General features: G+C 45.6%; 1 protein-coding gene across 4 annotated transcripts in view; it reads left to right on the plus strand.

The window, feature by feature from the left end:
- The first annotated feature begins 8,872 nt into the window (after positions 1–8,872).
- CAP1 (cyclase associated actin cytoskeleton regulatory protein 1) overlaps positions 8,873–18,196 on the plus strand; it is a 29,615-nt gene continuing 20,291 nt past the window's right edge. Inside the window, exon 1 of one of the 4 annotated variants that reach the window (XM_056122867.1) lies at positions 8,873–9,007. The gene's annotated coding sequence lies outside the window, so the exon portion shown is untranslated. Of the gene's footprint in view, positions 9,028–18,196 lie in introns of all 4 variants that reach the window. The other 3 variants (XM_056122869.1, XM_056122866.1, XM_056122868.1) reach the window with 3 other exon arrangements.

Below are 18,196 nucleotides of genomic sequence, written 5' to 3' on the forward strand. Positions count from 1 at the left end.
TTTTCTGCACAGAAGGCAGGGAAAAGAAGGAAGAAAATTTTAGTGTGCAGGGGAATGAAAGGTGGGTTAGAAATGATACTGTCATTGGTAGATGGTCTTGGGCTAATAAAGTGATGTGTGGCGATTATTCACATCATGATTGTAAATGTTGATACTATCAACATGTTAAGCTATAAAAATAATATAAAAATTGAAAAATTCTCATTAAAAATGTTCAGTGTATCACAATTCATGGTTGATGTTTGTTTTCATAGCTACCTTTATCCCATATTTAGCATTTTTATATTTTGGGGTTTTGTTTTTGTTTTGGGGCCATACCAGTGATGCCCAGTGATTATTCCTGGATCTGAGCTCAGGGATCACTCCTGGTAAGCTTAGGGGATCATTTGTGGTGCAGGGGATCAAACTTGGGTTGTCCCTCCAAAAAAGTAGCCTATCCACCCTACTATCCCTCTAGCCCTAATCCTTATTTTTCAAGACACTAATGAAGTCCAGCTAAAACTATACTTCTAATAATACCATTGCTCCAGGCCATTCCAATGCCATCATTGCTCTTACGACAAGGCCTTTGCTTCCTTATAAACTGCTTCACAATATGCCGTTGGTAAGAATTTTAGTAATGACAAATATCCATACTGCATATGGAGAGTTATTTCTGCTCCACTTACCCTCAGGAGTGATGTCCTTTGTGCTGATCTAATTCCAGAATGCCATTTTGAACTCTGTGGTTTTCTTTTTATTCTTAGAGTTTTAGAGCCACAACCAGCAGTGCTCAGGGGATATTCCCAGCTCGATGCTCAGGGGTCACTCCTGGCAGTGCTGTAGGCACCATGCAGTGTTGGGATGGAACCAATGCCTGCACTGAAGCCCACTGAGCTATCTTTCCCATGTGTCTGTTGTTTTCTTGGAGTGCTTCTGCTATCAAATCCTTTAGTTTTTATTTTTCCCCAAAGTAGAGCCTTGCAAACATGTCAGTTATTTTCAGAAGTGGTCTCAAGAAACAGGAGATCGTCTAGGAAGAGTGAAAAAGGTAAAGTAAGAAAGCCAATCCCAGGGTGAGTGCCCCAGAGGGTCACTAAATTGGGAATGTGTGACTTGATTCTCCTGGAGATACTCAGAGGCAGTGTAGAAGGTGCCTCTTAATTGTTCAATCAAGGGAAGGAAGAGGGTATTCGTTCACCATCTCCTGTTGGAGGTTTTCCCATTGATGGTTAATTCTTGTGCACTCTCAACGTTGATGCTTTTAGACTGGAGAAAAATGGTACAATGGGTTTAGTGCATGCTTGTTAATCCCCAGCACCACAAAGTTCCATGAGCACTGTGAGAAGTAGAGCACAGACTAGCCCCCGTGCACCAACTTCCATGTGTGTCCCAAAACAGACACCAAAATTGCCACTTTTAGACTGATACACCAGATAAAATGACTGTGCCAAGAGGGACAGGCTTCCCGGAGGTGAATTCCATGAGGAAAGCTCTGAGGCAGAAAGGAAGACATACTTGGAGGAAATTATTGAAACTTTATTCTGTCAGTTTTCACGTGCACCCTATAGCCATAACAATGGCTGATGCAAAAAAAGTGGTCACATGAGCACAAAAATAAGCAATATGTTGATATGTTTCACTCCTTGCCAAACCCAGAAGATAACAGAGTAGTCAATCCAGTTACACATAATTGAATATATATACACATATCTATATATTTATCTTCATGTTCCTATAATTCTGAATATCTTACAAGTTTTAATACCCGAATGAAAAATGCTTCTGTCAGAAGACATGAAAATGGTCTCACTGGATTAGATTCTTTATTTCATTTGTTTTTGGGTCATATCTGGTGGTGCCCAGGAGTTACTCTGTCTCTGCACTCAGGAATTATTCCTGGCGGTGCTTGGTGGACCATATGGGATGCTGGGAATCAAACCTGGGATGGCCACATGCAAGGCATATGCCCTAACTGTTAAACTATTTCTATGGCCCTGGGTTGGATTCTAAGGCTGCCACTGAACTATTTGAACTTGTCATGCCAGAACGTGAATAAATCAAGGGGGAAAATGCTGATTCGGTAATTCAATAGTGTGCTGTGACCAGCTTAAAAAAGGCATGGTGGAGTTGGCTAAGTGCATATTAGTTTTTCTATTGCTGCTATAATCAATTACTATAAATTTAGTGGCTCAAAACAATATACATTTATTGTCTTGCATTTCTGGAGCTCAGAAACAGAAATGGGTTTTATTGGGTTAAAGTCAAGGTGTCAGCATGACTGTGTTCATATAGACTGTTGAGGGAAAATGTTCTTGCTTTTTGCAGCTTCTAGAAGCTGCCCACATTCCTTCATAGCATCACTAAGACTTCTGCTTTCTTTTCACATCCTTTTTTCTGAGTGATGCTTTTCTGTTTCCCCTAGATGGATCCATATTATTATATTGGGCTCACATGGTTAATCTCCCCTATTTCTAAAACCCTTCATTTAATCAAATCTGCAAATTCCCTTTTGCTATTTAAGGAAACCTAATCACAGGTTCCAGAGAAGGATATGAACATCTGTAGAGAACTATTGTTCCACATACCACAGTGCATTTTTCTGTTATATCCAATAGCTTCAAATTGGACACGGAGGGGCTGGGTAGGTCCAGCAGGTAGGGCATTTGCCTTGCACGCAGCCAACCTGGCTTTAATCCCCAGCATCTTATATGGTCCTCCCAGCCACTCAGAAATAATTACTGAATGAAGATCTAGGAATAAAAACCTCTAAGTACCACCAAGCGTAGCATCCAAACCAAACAAACAAACAAAAACCAAATTGGCTTTGGAAAGATTATTAACATTAAAGAAACTGACAAACGCTACAAATCAGAACTTGTACTCCTGGAGAACTATTGTGAACTTTACCTGCATATCTCTGATTATGGTGGATTAGAGTGGATGGCTTTGATTAGCAGTTATGATTCGGGTGAATGAATGTTATCAAGGTGAATGAGAACTGTCATTACGCAATAGAAGAAGGTAGTGATATTTGCCAGTTCTGACCAGGACCTTTGAGAAAATGGTACAGCATCTTCTTGGTCTCTTTCTATTCCTATCACTGTAACTCCATGAGAAGTTCTGAAAGATAGGACTGTTTTAGTTCAGAATTTTGTTTTGTTTCCAGTGTAAATAAGGAAGGAAGGATATATTGATACTAGGTAGTTTCAGGGGTTTATCATATTGGACATTTGTCATTGTTACTGGACTCTCATATCTGCATTTCCTTCATATGTGTGGGAAATATCCCACATAAAAATGATGCTGGGCCAGGGAGATAGTTCAAAGGCCTAGTGCACAATGCCTTGTATGTGAGAGCCCTTGGCCCAATCCCTGGCACTGCATGGTCTTGAGCATCTCCCAGAGATGCACTGGAGTTGCTCCTGAAGCCTCCAAAACACAACCACCACAAAGCAGATAATGTTCACTGTCACTTTCCTCATGTAGTTGACCCAGTCAATCCCATACTCTTTAATTTGGGTGTCTTGAGACAAGTGAGTTGGAGGAAGAAAAAAGCCTATGATGAGTTCTTTAAGCATGTGTTACTACTGTGGGAAGCTGGCGCTTGGTTCATCTGGCTACTGTCAGAAGATCTCAAAAACATACTCTGTGGAAGTGTCCCTTTAAGAAACAAGGAAGTGGGGATAACTGCCGACTGTTGGTTCTGCCATGAGACAGAAAAAGCAAGATATGCTTTGTGAAGTTCCTTAAGGAATTTTAACATTCCAATTTCAGACATGGCACTTTCCCCCTTTTCCTTAAACATAATGTGATGGATTAGGGATTTGGTTTTAATTGTCAGCTCTAAGGATAAATTGAAGTGAATCACAGATAATAACTCTAATATTACTGGGCTAGTGAAAATCCAACACTGCCTTTCTTCTGAGAAAAATTCACTTTATTGTTTTTGGTCCATACCCAGAGTGCTCAGGGCTTTCTCCTGGTTCTGTGCTCAGGGATCACTCCTGGTGGGCTCAGGGATTGAACCTGGTCAGCCACATGCAAGGCAAACACCCTACCCACTGTACTATCTCTCCAGCCCTGAAAAATATACCTTTTTTTTTTCAATGCTATCATAGTCAAGCTTTCTATTCTCTAAAGTGAAGAGCAATTTATACTCCTGATTCACTCAGTCTTACTTGCAAAGGCCTGGACTTCAGATTAACAGATAACTGCATAAAAACATAGACACAGAACAGGGCCTTTCTGTCCCCTTTCTGGCAGGCTAGCAGGAGTGGCAATGGCTCTAGGGACACCCTCCCAGGCACTGATAGCTCTGGCCTTATTTTACTTCCTGGGTGTCTTTTACCAGGGACACAGACAATAGACTTTATTGACTCATAATTGTTACTTACAAGCCAATGATTTGTAAATTTCCTCTCTTAATCATCCTTTCAGTTGATCAGAAGGGATATTAATAGCCTGTTCTGAGGTTAACTTATTTGATTGCACTTATTAACAGCAGAGTTGAGAGGCAGGTTAAGTCAGAGTAACACTAGATCTGGCTGGTGGTGATCACGACCACCAGTCTTGACACTATTTTGAGGGCCAACTTGTAATTTTTGGAGCCAAAATCTTCACTCAGGCTGGAGCCTGGGGCCATACCCTAGAAGGACAGGCTTACATAGGTTGTTGTCTGTTGCCAGCCCCCTTCTGGCAGGGGGATACAGGATCTGCCCAGGCTCTGCAGACAGGCTCTGAGCCAGGCTGCACAGATGCAGGCAATCCTCTGAGACAGGCAGGGAAAAGTTCCAGATGAACTGCCAGACTCCTGTGTCTGAAACTCTGAGAGATGAGGAAGAAATCTGGGTGATACACGCAGAGACAAAGCGATTGCAGGGCTAGAATGTGCTTAAACTCAGGCAAAATAAGCAAAGGGCAAAATACACAAAGAAGGGATATATGTAAGGATCATCAACTCTCTGCTGGGAGTTCTTGCTTGTAACAAATGGTACTCCTTCCTCTCTTGTCTTCCTCGGCTGGATATGGAAGTCTGGAGTGCAAAGCTTTGCAAACCCAGATTTCCAGTAAGTAGCTGTAACCTTGAAGAACTCACAGAGGAGGAAGACATTAAGAGATCACTGCCAAAGAGTCAATTAATTAGGATTGTGATACCTGCCAGGAGAGAAAAGTAATATTCACAGGGAGTGTATCAGTGGGGAACTAGATCTAATCTCTTGTTTGGTTTTTGGTTCGGGTCCACACTCAGTAGGGCTCAGGGCTTACTCCTGGGTCTGTACTCAGGGATCTCTCCTGGCCGTGCCTGGGGAACCACTGGTGCCAAGGATGAAATCCTCGGGTGGCTGTGTGCAAGTCAAGCACCTTACCACTGTACTATCTCTCTGGATCTAGGTCTAATCTGAAGGTTCATATTCAAATGATCTCCTTTTCATTTGTCTTCCTATGAGTCATCTTATTATCCTTAATAAGCACCATGTTTACTGTATTGTCGCTCAGGCTGTATCCCTAGACAAGTCCTGCTACTTGGACAAAGCCTTTATACTGATCTTCTGATAAGTCTCCCCACATTTTTTGTTTGTTTTGGGTCACATCCTGAAGGCACTTGGAAACTATTTCTGGCTCGGCGCTCAGGGTCTCTCCAGGTAGATTCTTGGCCAACCATGCAGTTCGAGGAATCGAACCTATGAAAGGCAAATGCTCTACCTCTGAGTCACATGCACCCACCGTTTTTCTTCTCACTCAAGATCATGCTCTACACCAGTAGTTCTCAACTGCCAGTTCAAACTACCTTCAGTTCACGGGCATAAAAATGTTGAAAATCACAGCTCCTACCTCACAGCTAGAGTTGTATTTCTAAAAAGCACTCTGACCAGCTCCTCCTTACAAGTGCACCAAGGTTACCTGTCTTGTGAGTTAGAGGTTGTTTGGTCTGTCTCTTTTTTCTTTTCAAACCTATTGCCTATTCCTCTCCCACAGGCATCTCTCACCTCAGACTCTCAGCTCTATTACTGTTTACTCATGTTTGCTCTGCAATGTTCTCTCCAGCCATCTCAGCCCAGGAAATGACTCTTGAACTCAGGTGCTCACTCAGAATGTGCTGGAGATGCCACCAGAGAGGAGTCCCTGGCTTCCGGGTGGGGCACACACACACGATCTGTGAGGCAGGAAAAGCTGAAAATCAGAACATCTTTGAGGACTTCCCAGAGGGCAATTTTTGCTTCTCCCAGAGACTAAAAGCTTTGTGAGGATGGTGACAGGGTTTGACGGCCACTGCTGTACTCCTGGACATGCCTGGCACAGAGTAAGAGCTCCATTGTTTTTCATTGGATAAATATATGAACAAATAAATGAAAGTGACAACAGTGCTCTTAAGTTGCCTCCCTCTGAAGTCGAAAGGCCATAGGCTCTTTCCATGGTCTGAGTTCCTTCTGGGAAGAGGTTGTACTTCACTTATAATCTGAACACTACAGTGTCACTTGGTCAGGTGGTTTCACCCAGTGCTGTCATTTCTCATGATAACCCTTGAATTAGTATCTCTATTTTAGTATCTTATTTTAGGGAAACTTTCCTCCTTCCTCCTTCTACCTGTTTCCTCCTCCCTTTCTTCCTTTCCCCTAGGATGTGTGTATGGCCTGCGTATTTCGACTGTAGTCCAGAAAAGGATTTAGATGGGCTAAGTATAGTTGATTATGAGGGCCAGTGAGGCTATAAATCAGGGGCCTCACAAACATGAAGCTCCGAAATTTTAAAAAAATAGGTGGGGGGCTTGGGAATCCAGCAGTGCTCAGGGATGACTCCTGGCAGTGCTTGAAGGACCATATGGGCTTCCAGGGATAAAATCCTGGGTTGGCTGCTTGCAAAGCAAGTGTCCTGCCCACTCCACTATTTCTCTGGCCCTTCAATTATAAAATTTTGCTGTTATGTTTGAATAAATTAAAGTGTGACTGTCACTTTTTGGTTAAATGTAAATATTTAAAACATTCATTTTCACAATTCAATCAGCTAACCAGTGGCTGAATAAATATCAGTACTCCTACATTAAAAAAAACAAACATTCATTTGAAAAACTATTTTAGACGGCCATTGTTCCTTTTAGCTGTTCTAAGTCAAACAATTAGGGAAAAGACCCAGATTCAGAAAAGTCAAGTAAGTTTGACCAAAGTGTTACTAGTGGAAGAGCCTAAGTTGGGACTGGAACCCAGGCTGCTTCCCTCCAGAGCTTCCGCTGCCTCACAAATGGAACAAATGATTCCAACATATTCTATCATGAAGGTACTTAAGGGATTTGAGTCAGAGAGATGGTTGCCTTTTAAAGGCCAACCAGGTTCGATTCCCAGCATCCCATATGGTCCCCTGAGCACCGCCAGGAGTAACTCCTGAGTGCAGAGCCATGAGTAACCCCTGTGTATCACCAGGTGTGACCCCCCTACCCAAAATAAAATTCCAATACAGACTGACAGGTTGAGGCTCAGGTTTGGTGCCCTATCGTCTCCCCTGAGCTCCACTAGGAGCGACCCCAGCACAGAACTCAAGAGTCTCTTCTGCGAACTGCTGGGTGTGCGTCCCCCACCTCTCCCCCCACCCACCCACCCACTCCGAAAAAAAAAATCCTGCATTTACTTTACTACTTTGGCAAGTTGCTCAGCTTCTCCTTTGAAAACAGGAGGCCACAATGCCGGGTACCACGGGAGAGCTCCTATTAAGAACTGGGACCGACGGCGCGTGCAGCCCGGGGCACAGGCAGCCCACGTCCTGTGATTTCCAAAACTGCATTTGAGTGACTCAGACGTTTATAACGCCTGCTCTCGGCCTGGAGCTTGGAGTCGTCACCATCATTCAGCTGACGGGTGCGAACTGATGCACTCGCCAATTTTTTTTTTCTGGAAATAAATCTTTGTGGGAGGATAATCACCGGTTGGAAATTGGGAGCCTTGAGGGAACAAAGCTCTGAGAGCCTCATTCCCCGGGTGTGGTGGTGGTGGTGGTGGGGACACACAGCCACGGTGCAGACCCCTCTGAACCCCCCCACCCCCCACCCCACCATGTGGCAGCCACTGGGCATGTACAGCCTGGGGCCAAGAAGCCGGGTTTTAGGTGGGGGATGGGACTCAGCGGTACAGCAGGTCTTGCACGGGGTACAGGGTTCCATTTCTAGCACAGCCACCCCTCATCGCCCCCTAAAAGCCCCTAACAAACGCCAACTAGCAGCCGGGTTTTAGCGGGGTGGAGCGGGAGCGCCCCTAATTCCGCTCTTCTTCTTCTTCTTCTTCTCGGGGACCACACCCCGAAGGCAGGGAGGGACTCCCGAGAGAGCGGGGCGGAGGCTCCGGCGCAGCCCCAGACCTCACCATCTATGGTCACGGCGCGCACCCAACAAACAGGAAGCGGGGTGACTGCCACCTTCCCACCCCCGGCGCTGGGCGGCCGACCCGCCCCGAAGCGCAGGCAGGACTCCACGTCTCCTTCCCGACGCCCCCTCCTCACGCGCGGCCCCCTCTCAGAATACCCATTGCTCTTCCACGTCACAAAAAGAGAAACTGACTTAACACGCCCAGAAAGGGGCGGAGCTTAGCCACCAGCTCCCCCCACCCCAAGAGAAAAGCGAGAGAGCCGCCCCACGCTCCCGCCCCCAGAGGCTCCGGGCCCCGGAGTCCCTCACGAGACCCCCTTCCAGAGAGCTAAGGCTCGCGAGCAAACGGACAGGAGAATCAGCCACTCCTTTGGCTCCTTTCTCCGGGGGCGGCGCTTCACTAGTATTCTCCGCTCCTCATTGGCTAGGGAGAATCCCAGCGGCGCGGCGGTTGGCGGAGGGGCGTGGCCTACCGCCGAGCACGCCCCCTCTCGCTCGCGGGGCGGGGCCCTGTCCTCGGTGCACCGCTTTCCCGAGTCCCTCTCGCCCGGCTCGGCTGCCGGCGGTGCGTTTCCGGTGGGGGTGCCGCGCCTAGAGAGGGCCCGGAAGTGGGTCGCGCGGAGATTGCTGGGCTGTTCTTGCCGGAAGTGGAGAGCGGCTGAGCGCAGTCCGGAGGTGAGGCAGGAAACTCGGAGGTGAGGCTGCGTGGTCGGGTCAGGGATGGGGGGCCCCGCCCTCGGCAGCCCCCCGGCCCTTGGCGTCGTTTAGTGGCCCCCGGTGGCCTGTGCGCTGGCGGTGAGCTTTGCCGGAGGGGGCCGGGGCGAAGGTGCTCGGGCCGACCTGGGATCCTGGGCGCGGCCGCTTAAGGTGGGGCCGGGGTGACCAACAGAGCCTGGCCTTCGCGACGAGAGCCGCCCGCTAGATTTCGCAGTCCGGCCCCTCGGCCTCGGCAAAGGCCTGTGTGCCGGGGTGCGGGACCGGCCGGCGCGGCCGAGACCTTGGAGTCTCCTGGCTCCCCTCCTCTCGCCCCCGTCGCACGGGTCTGGAAAGTGATCCTTGGTGAGCTGGAGGTGAGAAAGATCCCGCGAGGGATGGGAGCTGGGAAGTCCGGACCTCCTACGGGGTCCTGCTGCCCACCCACGCCCTGCCCCGGGACCCCTGCGTGGCGGTGGGCTTCCGCCGCAACTGTCAGTTACAGCCCCGCTGCAGGAACTCGATTTCGAATTGCTGCCTGGCGGGGCGTGCCGGGGAATTTTAGTCAGAGAGCAGGGCCAGGCCTGGTATTGGGTTTGACGTAGCCACTCCCTCCAGCTATTTCTGCTTTCTCCGCGAAGCTAAGTTTATTGACGGTGTTCGAAGGTTTGGGGGGCTTGAAATCAGATGCTCCCTGGCTTGATCGGGATCAAGACGGAGAAGTATGTGTAGCCCCAGCTGCTGTCGTGAACTTGTTGAGCCTCATTTTTCTCTTAAGTGGAGATTGCGCCTCGCCTCCCAGGATTAAGTGGAGTGTAACGAATCGTGCTTATTTGGCCTCAAGTATTTCTTCTGCTTTATCAGGGAATGCAGTTCTGGAGGGTGGGGGGGGGGGGGGGGCGGACAACAGTAACCAAGCGAAGTCCTGCCCTCATGAAGCAGATTGTGTTTGCAGAGACTTAGAATTTATGTTGAAGGTGCTGAGTGTTGGAAAAGAAGAGGGTGCTGCTGCGGAAGTGTGTGTTGAGTAGATGGATGGTGAGGGTGGGGAGGGAGGAATTAGGTAAATCGTTTCTGCAGAAGCTAAGTTGAAAACGAGTAGGGAAAAGCCCAATGAAAAGGGGCCAAGGACATGCTAGTGGTTAGTGTCATTTGAAGCTCTTTGTGGGGAGAGGGGGAATCTGTATTTAATTGGGACGGAGGGGACAGCACAGGCCTTTGGTTTTAAACCAGCCCTTGTGTTAGGTACTTAGCGAGGCACTTGGCACTGTTGTCCAAGGACACAGTTGTTCTGGTGTGAGGAAGGGAAGACAGGAAAATCAGAAATCACGCACACTTGTAAAGCGAGTACAGGCCAGAATAGGGAAATACCCGAGCCACATTTCCATTTGGGGAAGAAATGGGAGGCTAAGTCTTGTGGATTTCTTTTGCAGGTTGGAGAATCTGGGAAAGGGATTGCCAGGCAGAGAGTAGGTGCAAAGATGGGAGCTCTAGTTCCGTGATAGAACATAGTTTATTTAGTGTGGCTTGGATTCCAGTAATGAGGGGAAAATGGAAGACATAGGAAGCAGTGAGACCAAATAGGAGATGGGTCTTGTGGAAACCTATGAAGTCATTTGGGTCACAATTACTCTGAAAACTGTGGGGAGGCTTTGAAGGGTTTTACGTAGGAAAACCGCGTGATCAGATTTATGTGTTAGATGGTTGAGTCTTTCACGTGGGAAAGGAATAATGGAGACGTAGTCCACTATTTGGAAGCTGTCACAATAGACATGAGAAGGAGAGGAGAAACCAAATTTGAGCAGTAAAGGTAAAGGCCCTCCCGTTGATCGTCGATTTGCTCGAGCGGGCCCAGTAACGTCTCCATTGGAGACTTTGTTGTTACTGTGTCTGGCATATCGAATACTCTCGGTAGCTTGCCGGGCTCTCTGAGAGGGGTGGAGGAATCGAACTCGGGTCGGCCATGTTGGCCGCTTGTAAGGCGAACGCCCTACCGCTGTGCTATCGCTCCAGCCTCCAAAACAAATTTGAGCAGTATTGGAAATATTGAATCGGGGCTGGGAGACCACTCAAGTGGTAGAGTATGTACCTGACATTGTGTGAGGCCCCGAGTTCAGTCTCGGCACTACATGCCCTCTAACTCTACCCAGCACACCTGAGTGTGTAACCCTGGTAGCCTTCCAGGTATCTCCAGGCAGACCAGAGCACTGACTTATCAGAAGTGCAAGGAGTGCTCCTATTTAAAAAGTAGAATCTAGCCCGGAGATAGCTCAGATGACTGGAGCACCTCCTTTGCACGCTGAACTCCGGGTTTGATCGGTGGCCTTGCATGGGCCCTTCAACACCCCTGGGAGTCATCCACAAATGCTAAACCTGGAATACCAGGTTTGCCGCCCCCATTTCCCCCCCTCAAAAAAATTCTTTAGAATTGGAAGCTTTTTATCAGAATAAAGAAATAGTTGTAGTTTAGGATAACTTCCTGGTTTCTAGTTTAGGTAACTGGCTGGTACCATTCACTAAGGGAGGCTGTGGAGGGTGAGTTAGCAGGTTGATGTAGAAAGAAAGTGAATTTTGGACATGATGCGTTTTTGTGGTACATCTAGATAAACTTTCCCAGCTAGAGGACAGAACAAGAGCAAAGATATGGAGGCTTCAGAAGAGGCCTTATGTTGTTTGCTGCAGGGCAGGCACCTAGAGTTTGTGGCAAAAGAAAAGACCATACAAAAAGGTAGCTCTGTCTGCTAAATTGTAATGGACCTTTAATATCTTGCTTGAAAGCTATTCTTTGGCTGCCAGTTTGCTCATTATTTCAGTTGCTGTGGTCTAGTATAAAGAAATTCATATAAGAATTTTGCACCCTGGGGCTGGAGAGGTAGCACAGCGGGTAGGGCGTTTGCCTTGCACGCGGCCGACCCTGGTTCGATTCCCAGCATCCCATATGGTCCCCTGAGCACCGCCAGGAGTAATTCCTGAGCGCAGAGCCAGGAGTAACCCCTGTGTATCGCCAGGTGTGACCCAAAAAGCAAAAAAAAAAAATTTTTTTGCACCCTTTTCCTCCCCAGAAATACCTTCATCAAGCAAATAAACATAATTTATGTTTCAGAGTTTAAATAAGATGGTAGCAGTGAGGGGCTGGTAGAGATGACTCAAAGTGCTGGAGAGTATGTGAGAAATCTAGGTTGATCCCTAGTAACAGAGTGGCGCTTAGCCCTGCCGTGTGTGCGTGGCCCCATAGACCTCCACAAAAATGGTTAGTGGGGCTATAGGAATGGCACAGGGGGTCAGGAGGGTTAAGGCGTGTACCTTGCATGCAACTGACCCCGATCGAGCCCCTGCACTACATGTGGTCCTCTGATCACAAGAAACTATTCTTGAGCACAAAGCCAGGAGTAAGCCCTGAGTACTGCAGTGGAAGTACTTTGTGATGTACACAGCCTGTTACGTAAACAGAAAGTGGTGATATTCCTAAGAATCAGACAGTGTAGTTTAGTTTTGAGGAGGTTGTATTTGTAAAATGTCACGTTTCCACTCTAGGTGTGATCTCTTTTGTTAACCCTGTTCTTGGATATACAGTCATTTATTTAGTTGCAGTTAATTAATCAGTGTCTAAGCCTATAAAAAGTTGACTTCCTCCTTTGAGTTTTCTGTGAAGCACTGTGATTCATTTAAGGTAAGCAAAGATTATCATGACAAGGTAAATCCTTGGGTTTGAAATTTGAGATATGAAAGCTGAGCTCCTCAGGACATTAATGTTATTTTTATTGTTTGAGAGGGGGCAGGTTTTGGGGACTACACCTAGCAGTATCGGGGCAGTTACTCCCAGAGGTCCTCATATCCCTAGGATTGAACCTAGCCTCTTGCGTGTAGAGCATGACTGTCAGCCCTCTGACCTGTCTCCCTCGCCCATCAACTCAATCCTGATTCTAGTGGTAATTTTGAATTTTGATCATTAGTTACTTTTTGCTAACCTGAACTTTCTACTTATTCTTCAGATTCTCTATCACAACCAGATTTGTTTTTTAATGATTTATTTTTGGGCCTCCCAAGCAGTGCTATAGTAGTAATAATTTTGCAGTATATAACTATAACAAATCAAAAGGTGTCCACCTTTTTTTTTGCCTTTGGGTTTTTTTATTGGGGGAGATGCACACTTCGTGCTTGAGGATACTCTTGACACAGTGCTCAGGACTTGCTCTGGCAGTGTTCAGGGTGGTGTTGGGATCTAACTCAGGGCCTCACACATATATGCAAGACAAGTAGTCTATCACAGAGCTCCATTCCTGTCCCATCCTCTTAAATTTACAGTGTTATATGTCAGTTACATCTCAATAAAGAGAAGGGGGAATAAAACAATTTCTTCTTTTATCTGCCATCATGCTAACCTAATATAAAAAATCAAAATTCTAAAAATATTTTTTCTGTTTCAAAGCAGCTTTGTTTACTTTGTATTACCAAGCCTGTCATGTCAGACTTTTCCATTTGACTGGAAAATAGTTGAAATGTTTAATGGAAAGAGTGAGCTTGCTCTTTTTTTTTTTTCTTCATCCAGCGGTCACTAAAGTTCTTATAGTTAATTATAGACTACAGTCACAGATCTTTTCATATTTCTAGTGGTAGCTGAATCATGGCATCTTTGAGTCCGCATGAAAATGAGAAATACATTTCTGTTCAAAGCAACTACCCAGCTGAGATGAGCTAATGAAGTGTTTCTTTATACAATGTAAAAATGCTGCTTGGTTTTCTTATTATTTCTGCAGCAAGTCTTCATATTATTCTTTGAGCATAAGGAAGAGAGGGACCCGTGACCTCAGACAATTATCTTTTTATCCCAGGCCAGTGAAACAGCTAGTTTCCAAGTCTGATTTCAGTTTCTCTGCTGTTTCTAGCTTGACTTACTCCTGGAGTTTCAGATAGAGAACTGAGCTTAAGGCAACAGCAGGAGACAAGTACTGATACTGGGTTGGATTCTTGCCCTTCCTAGAAGATAGGCCTTTCTTTCTCTTTTAATCTAAGCCTCAGGTGGCAGTGACTCGGGCACCGAATGTCACTGGTTTCATCATTGAAACCAAATGCTCGGGGAAGAACAGTAGCTCCTGATTTGGGTTAGATTTAGGTGGCATCTTTACTGGGGCAGAGCGGTGTCTGTTCTTTGGTTTCTGGGTTAGACCAGCCGACTTGTAAATTTCTTTTATCAGCGAGTCTAAGTTCAGCCTTGTGCCCGAGGAGAGCCGAGTGATGAACTTTCTGTACTGTTAGTAGAACTAATCAATATCTTGGAGCTTAGTGGTGTCTTAGGAGAAAGAGTTATTAAGTGGAACTAGTTTTTGTTTGACATTATAAAGAAATTACGTAACTGTGTTAATTTGAAAAAAAGGGGAATTGTCCCCAACTATGTCACTCTGACATGACAAATACCGTACATTTCGTGCTGTCTTCATCCATTCCACAGTGCATGTAGCTATTCTCCTATAATTAGAAATCTCGTAGTCTAAGCTAACATTGAAATAAGCATCTTCATGCCTATCATTTTTCTCGCATTAGGATTAGTTTCTTCGGAGAACCTCTCAGGAACAGAATCATGGTCGAAAGAATTATCCCCCCCTCCCCCCGCGCCCTCTATGAGGTATATATTTATTTCCAAGAAGCACCTTTTTTTTGAGAAGCAGACCTTTCAGTATATCTTAGTATATAGGGTGAGTTTTATACTTGCTTTACTTAAGAAACAGTGTTTCTTGGCCATGTGGCCTACTATGGATATGGATTTGTTAATACCAGGATATTCCAAGGAGCCATAGTTGAAAATCAAGTAAATGTGCATATGGCATGAGACAAGGGGCTAACAGCTAGCAGGAGGGGGGCACAGGAAGGAAACAAGGTCTAAAGGGAGCCAGCCCCTAAAAAATGTTGAGAAATTCTGAGTAGGAGGAACTAGACAAAGTAGAAAATATTTTTTGGTTGTCTTTGGGCCATGCGTTGCAGTGCTTAAGGAACTGTGGCACTGGCGATCAAACCGGATCTCCTGGCGGTACTTGGGGCTTACCGTTGGCATTGCATTCCGGGATCACTCCTTCAGAACTTGGGGTAGTGCTGAGGATCAAACCCAGATTGGGTGCATGCGAGGCAAACTCCTTATCTGCTGTACTATCTCCCCGGCCACCTAAAATAGAAAATATTTTAAGCCGACCAGCTTCCTACTCAAGTAGAAAAATAACTTAATTGCATGATGAGGTAAGACGTGAGTTAACCTGGTTCCATTTACTCCTGAACAACTTCCTTGAGGAGCAAAGGAAACTGGACTGAGTTCATAGAAGAAGAGTGTGAAGCAGCTTTGACTGGGCTCACTAGCTGGGTCTAATTTTTGGGGGAGTGAGGATGGGATTTCAGACTACCAAGGAACTAGCTGGAGAATTAAGCTTATCGTTCCTTTTCACTTTCCCCCATGCCTCTTCCTTTTGTGACTTTATGATATTTCTTTGTAGATGACTTGCAGTTGCACCCTTGACCTGTCCCCTGAGCTTTATTTCCAACTACTTACCAGACATTTCCACGTACAACCTTCGTCTCTTGAAACACGATGTCCAAAACTGACCTCATCTTTCACTCTAACTAGAAAATGCCAGAAACTTGTTTCTCCCTCGAATGTCATCATGCTCTTAGCCTCCTGGATTAGCAACTCTGGAGTCATCTTGAACTCTGTTCTGAATACTGTTTGTACTTGTCAGTCAGTGCCACATAGTTAGTACTTGTTCTGTGTTTGATGCACACTTGTTCTGTGTGACCTCCAGGGGCGGAACTAAGCTCTGTGGGTGGAAGTTACCAGGAGGCCAATTTTGCTTCCAAATAAGGAAGAACCTTTTTAAATATTTGCTTTGTCTGAATGAAATGGGCTGACTTCAGAAGTTAGGGTTCTCCACATTGAAGTTATTTGAGCAGGGGCTACCTGGTAAATTTCTGAGAATATGAAAAGACTGTTCTGGTATCAGTTGATGTTTATGTAAGGTGATTTCCAAATGCCCTTCCAAGCCCGAGAGCCAGTGAATCGATAGAAGGTAGCTTCCCTCCTATCAGATGTAGGACAGAAAAATGGTTTTACTGTTCTTTAATATTCTCCATGGCTCTTAATTCAGGTGCCGGTCACACAATTTCTATAACTAATTACTTATCAGTTACTTGATCATTTTTTTTGAGGGGGGGCATGGACCATTCCTGCAGTACTCGGGAATCACTCTTGGCATTGGGGGACTCATGGGACTTTGTGTGGTGCCAGAATCGAACCAACATCAGCTGTGTGCAAGGAAAGCATCTTAATCCATGTACTGTCTCCAGATCTTTGACTATTTTCATTTTGTTTCTATATTTGGTTAAACACTAAGTGATCCCCCCCCCCTTTGAAATAACAAAAATCATTTTGGTAGTAACCTTAATTTTTGCAGATAGTTGAATACCAGCTCTTCACCTGGCTTGGACTTACTAGCTGCTGTTTCTTTCTCTTCTTTTTTTCCTTTTTTTTTTTTTATGAAGTAGGATAGTTGTATTAAAGCTTAATTTAGAAAGATGTGCGGGTAGAGAAAGAGAGAGTACCTGTTTGAGGAGGACACAGGCTTCTCCTGAATGGAAATAAGAAACATAGAGACAGCAAGCAGGATACATGTCCTAGGGAAAACATGGGCTTGAAGAGCAAGCTATTGCTTCTTTTTCTATAAACTCCATTCTGTTTACAGGCAGTACTGTGAAAAATTCTGCATTCCGGGACAGAGTGATAGTGCAGGCATTAAGGCACTTACTTTGCATGCAGCCAACCCTGGTTCCATCCCTCGCACTACATACGATTCCTTGAGCATGGAACCAGGAATAAATCCTGAGCTCAGTCATATGTGGCTCAAAAGCCAAAGGAAACATGATTGGCTTTCTTCTTATTACTCCTGTTCTCAAAACCCTCGAATGGGTTCCTATTTAACAGCAGATGCTGCCCGACTTTCAATTTCGAATTCTCTTCATAAGCTCGCTCTGTTTGCTTAGCTAACCCTGCTTCCCATAATGCTGCATTCCATGATGCACACGAACTTACTCAGACATTTTGTACATGACCTCCTTGGTCTCTTCTTTTGCTTATTTTTTTTTTTTATTTTGGTATTTGTGCCACACTCAAGTGCTGCCTAGTAGTCAGGTCTAGCGGTGTCAGGATGGGAACCCGTGTCACAGCCACATGCGAGGCGGCACCTCTAACCTTTGTATTTTCTCTCTCGCCCTGCTCTTTGCTTTCGATGCTCTGAAGTGCCTTCACTTTTTTCTCTTACTCACGTCCCTCCTGAGAGTAGATTACCCCCAGTCCTTAATTTCTTCTGAACATGCAATTCAGAGTCAGAACATTCTCAAGAAAAAACTTCAACGTGGAGGCCGTTACTTTAGTTTCCCGTAACTGTTAAGTTATAAACAACTTCCCTGTGCCAGATTCTAGGTGCTGCAAGTAGGTGGTGGGGCACGCAGATGCTTGTGGTGGGTCAAAGTGGAAAGAAAGGAACAGATTTTTGCTTTTGTGCTTCATTGTTTAGCACACAGTATGCAGTGGTATTTTACTTTTGAGCTGCATTTTTTTCTTTTGTGCGGGGTTGGGGGGGACGACAGTTTGTTCTGTGCTCGGGGTCACTCTGGGAGATGCACAGGGGACCATATGTAGCCCCAGGATTAGAACCTGAGTCAGCCACATGAAAGGCAAGTGCCCTGCCTGTACTATCTATCCAGGCCTTTGAACTGAATTTCCAGATTACAGAAAGATTCCATCTATGAAGTCTATTTGTGTGTTAGGTAAATCCATTCAGTGACCGCCTTAAAGTTACACAGTTAATACGTGGCACAGATGAGACTCAAGCATTGGGCTCTCGAATCATGGGTTTTATTTAGACTTATATAATTAGTACTGCTTCTCCTTTTGAAGCTTTTGTGAAGAAAGCAAGTAGTTCTGGCTCTTGCCAGTCAGGAATGGTAAGAACATGATTCAGCAGAGCTATAATTTTTCTGCCGACGTTTTGTTACTCTTTTGGAAAAGCCTTATTTAAAATATTTGCTTTCAAATACATGTCATTAGACTAGAGAGAAAGTACAGGGGCTAAGGTGTTTACCTTGCTTATAGCTGACACCAGCTAGATTCCTGAACACTGATCCGAGAATAGC

Source organism: Sorex fumeus, unplaced genomic scaffold (genome assembly GCF_029834395.1).
Source record: "Sorex fumeus unplaced genomic scaffold, SorFum_2.1 ptg000047l, whole genome shotgun sequence".
NCBI lineage: Eukaryota > Metazoa > Chordata > Mammalia > Eulipotyphla > Soricidae > Sorex > Sorex fumeus.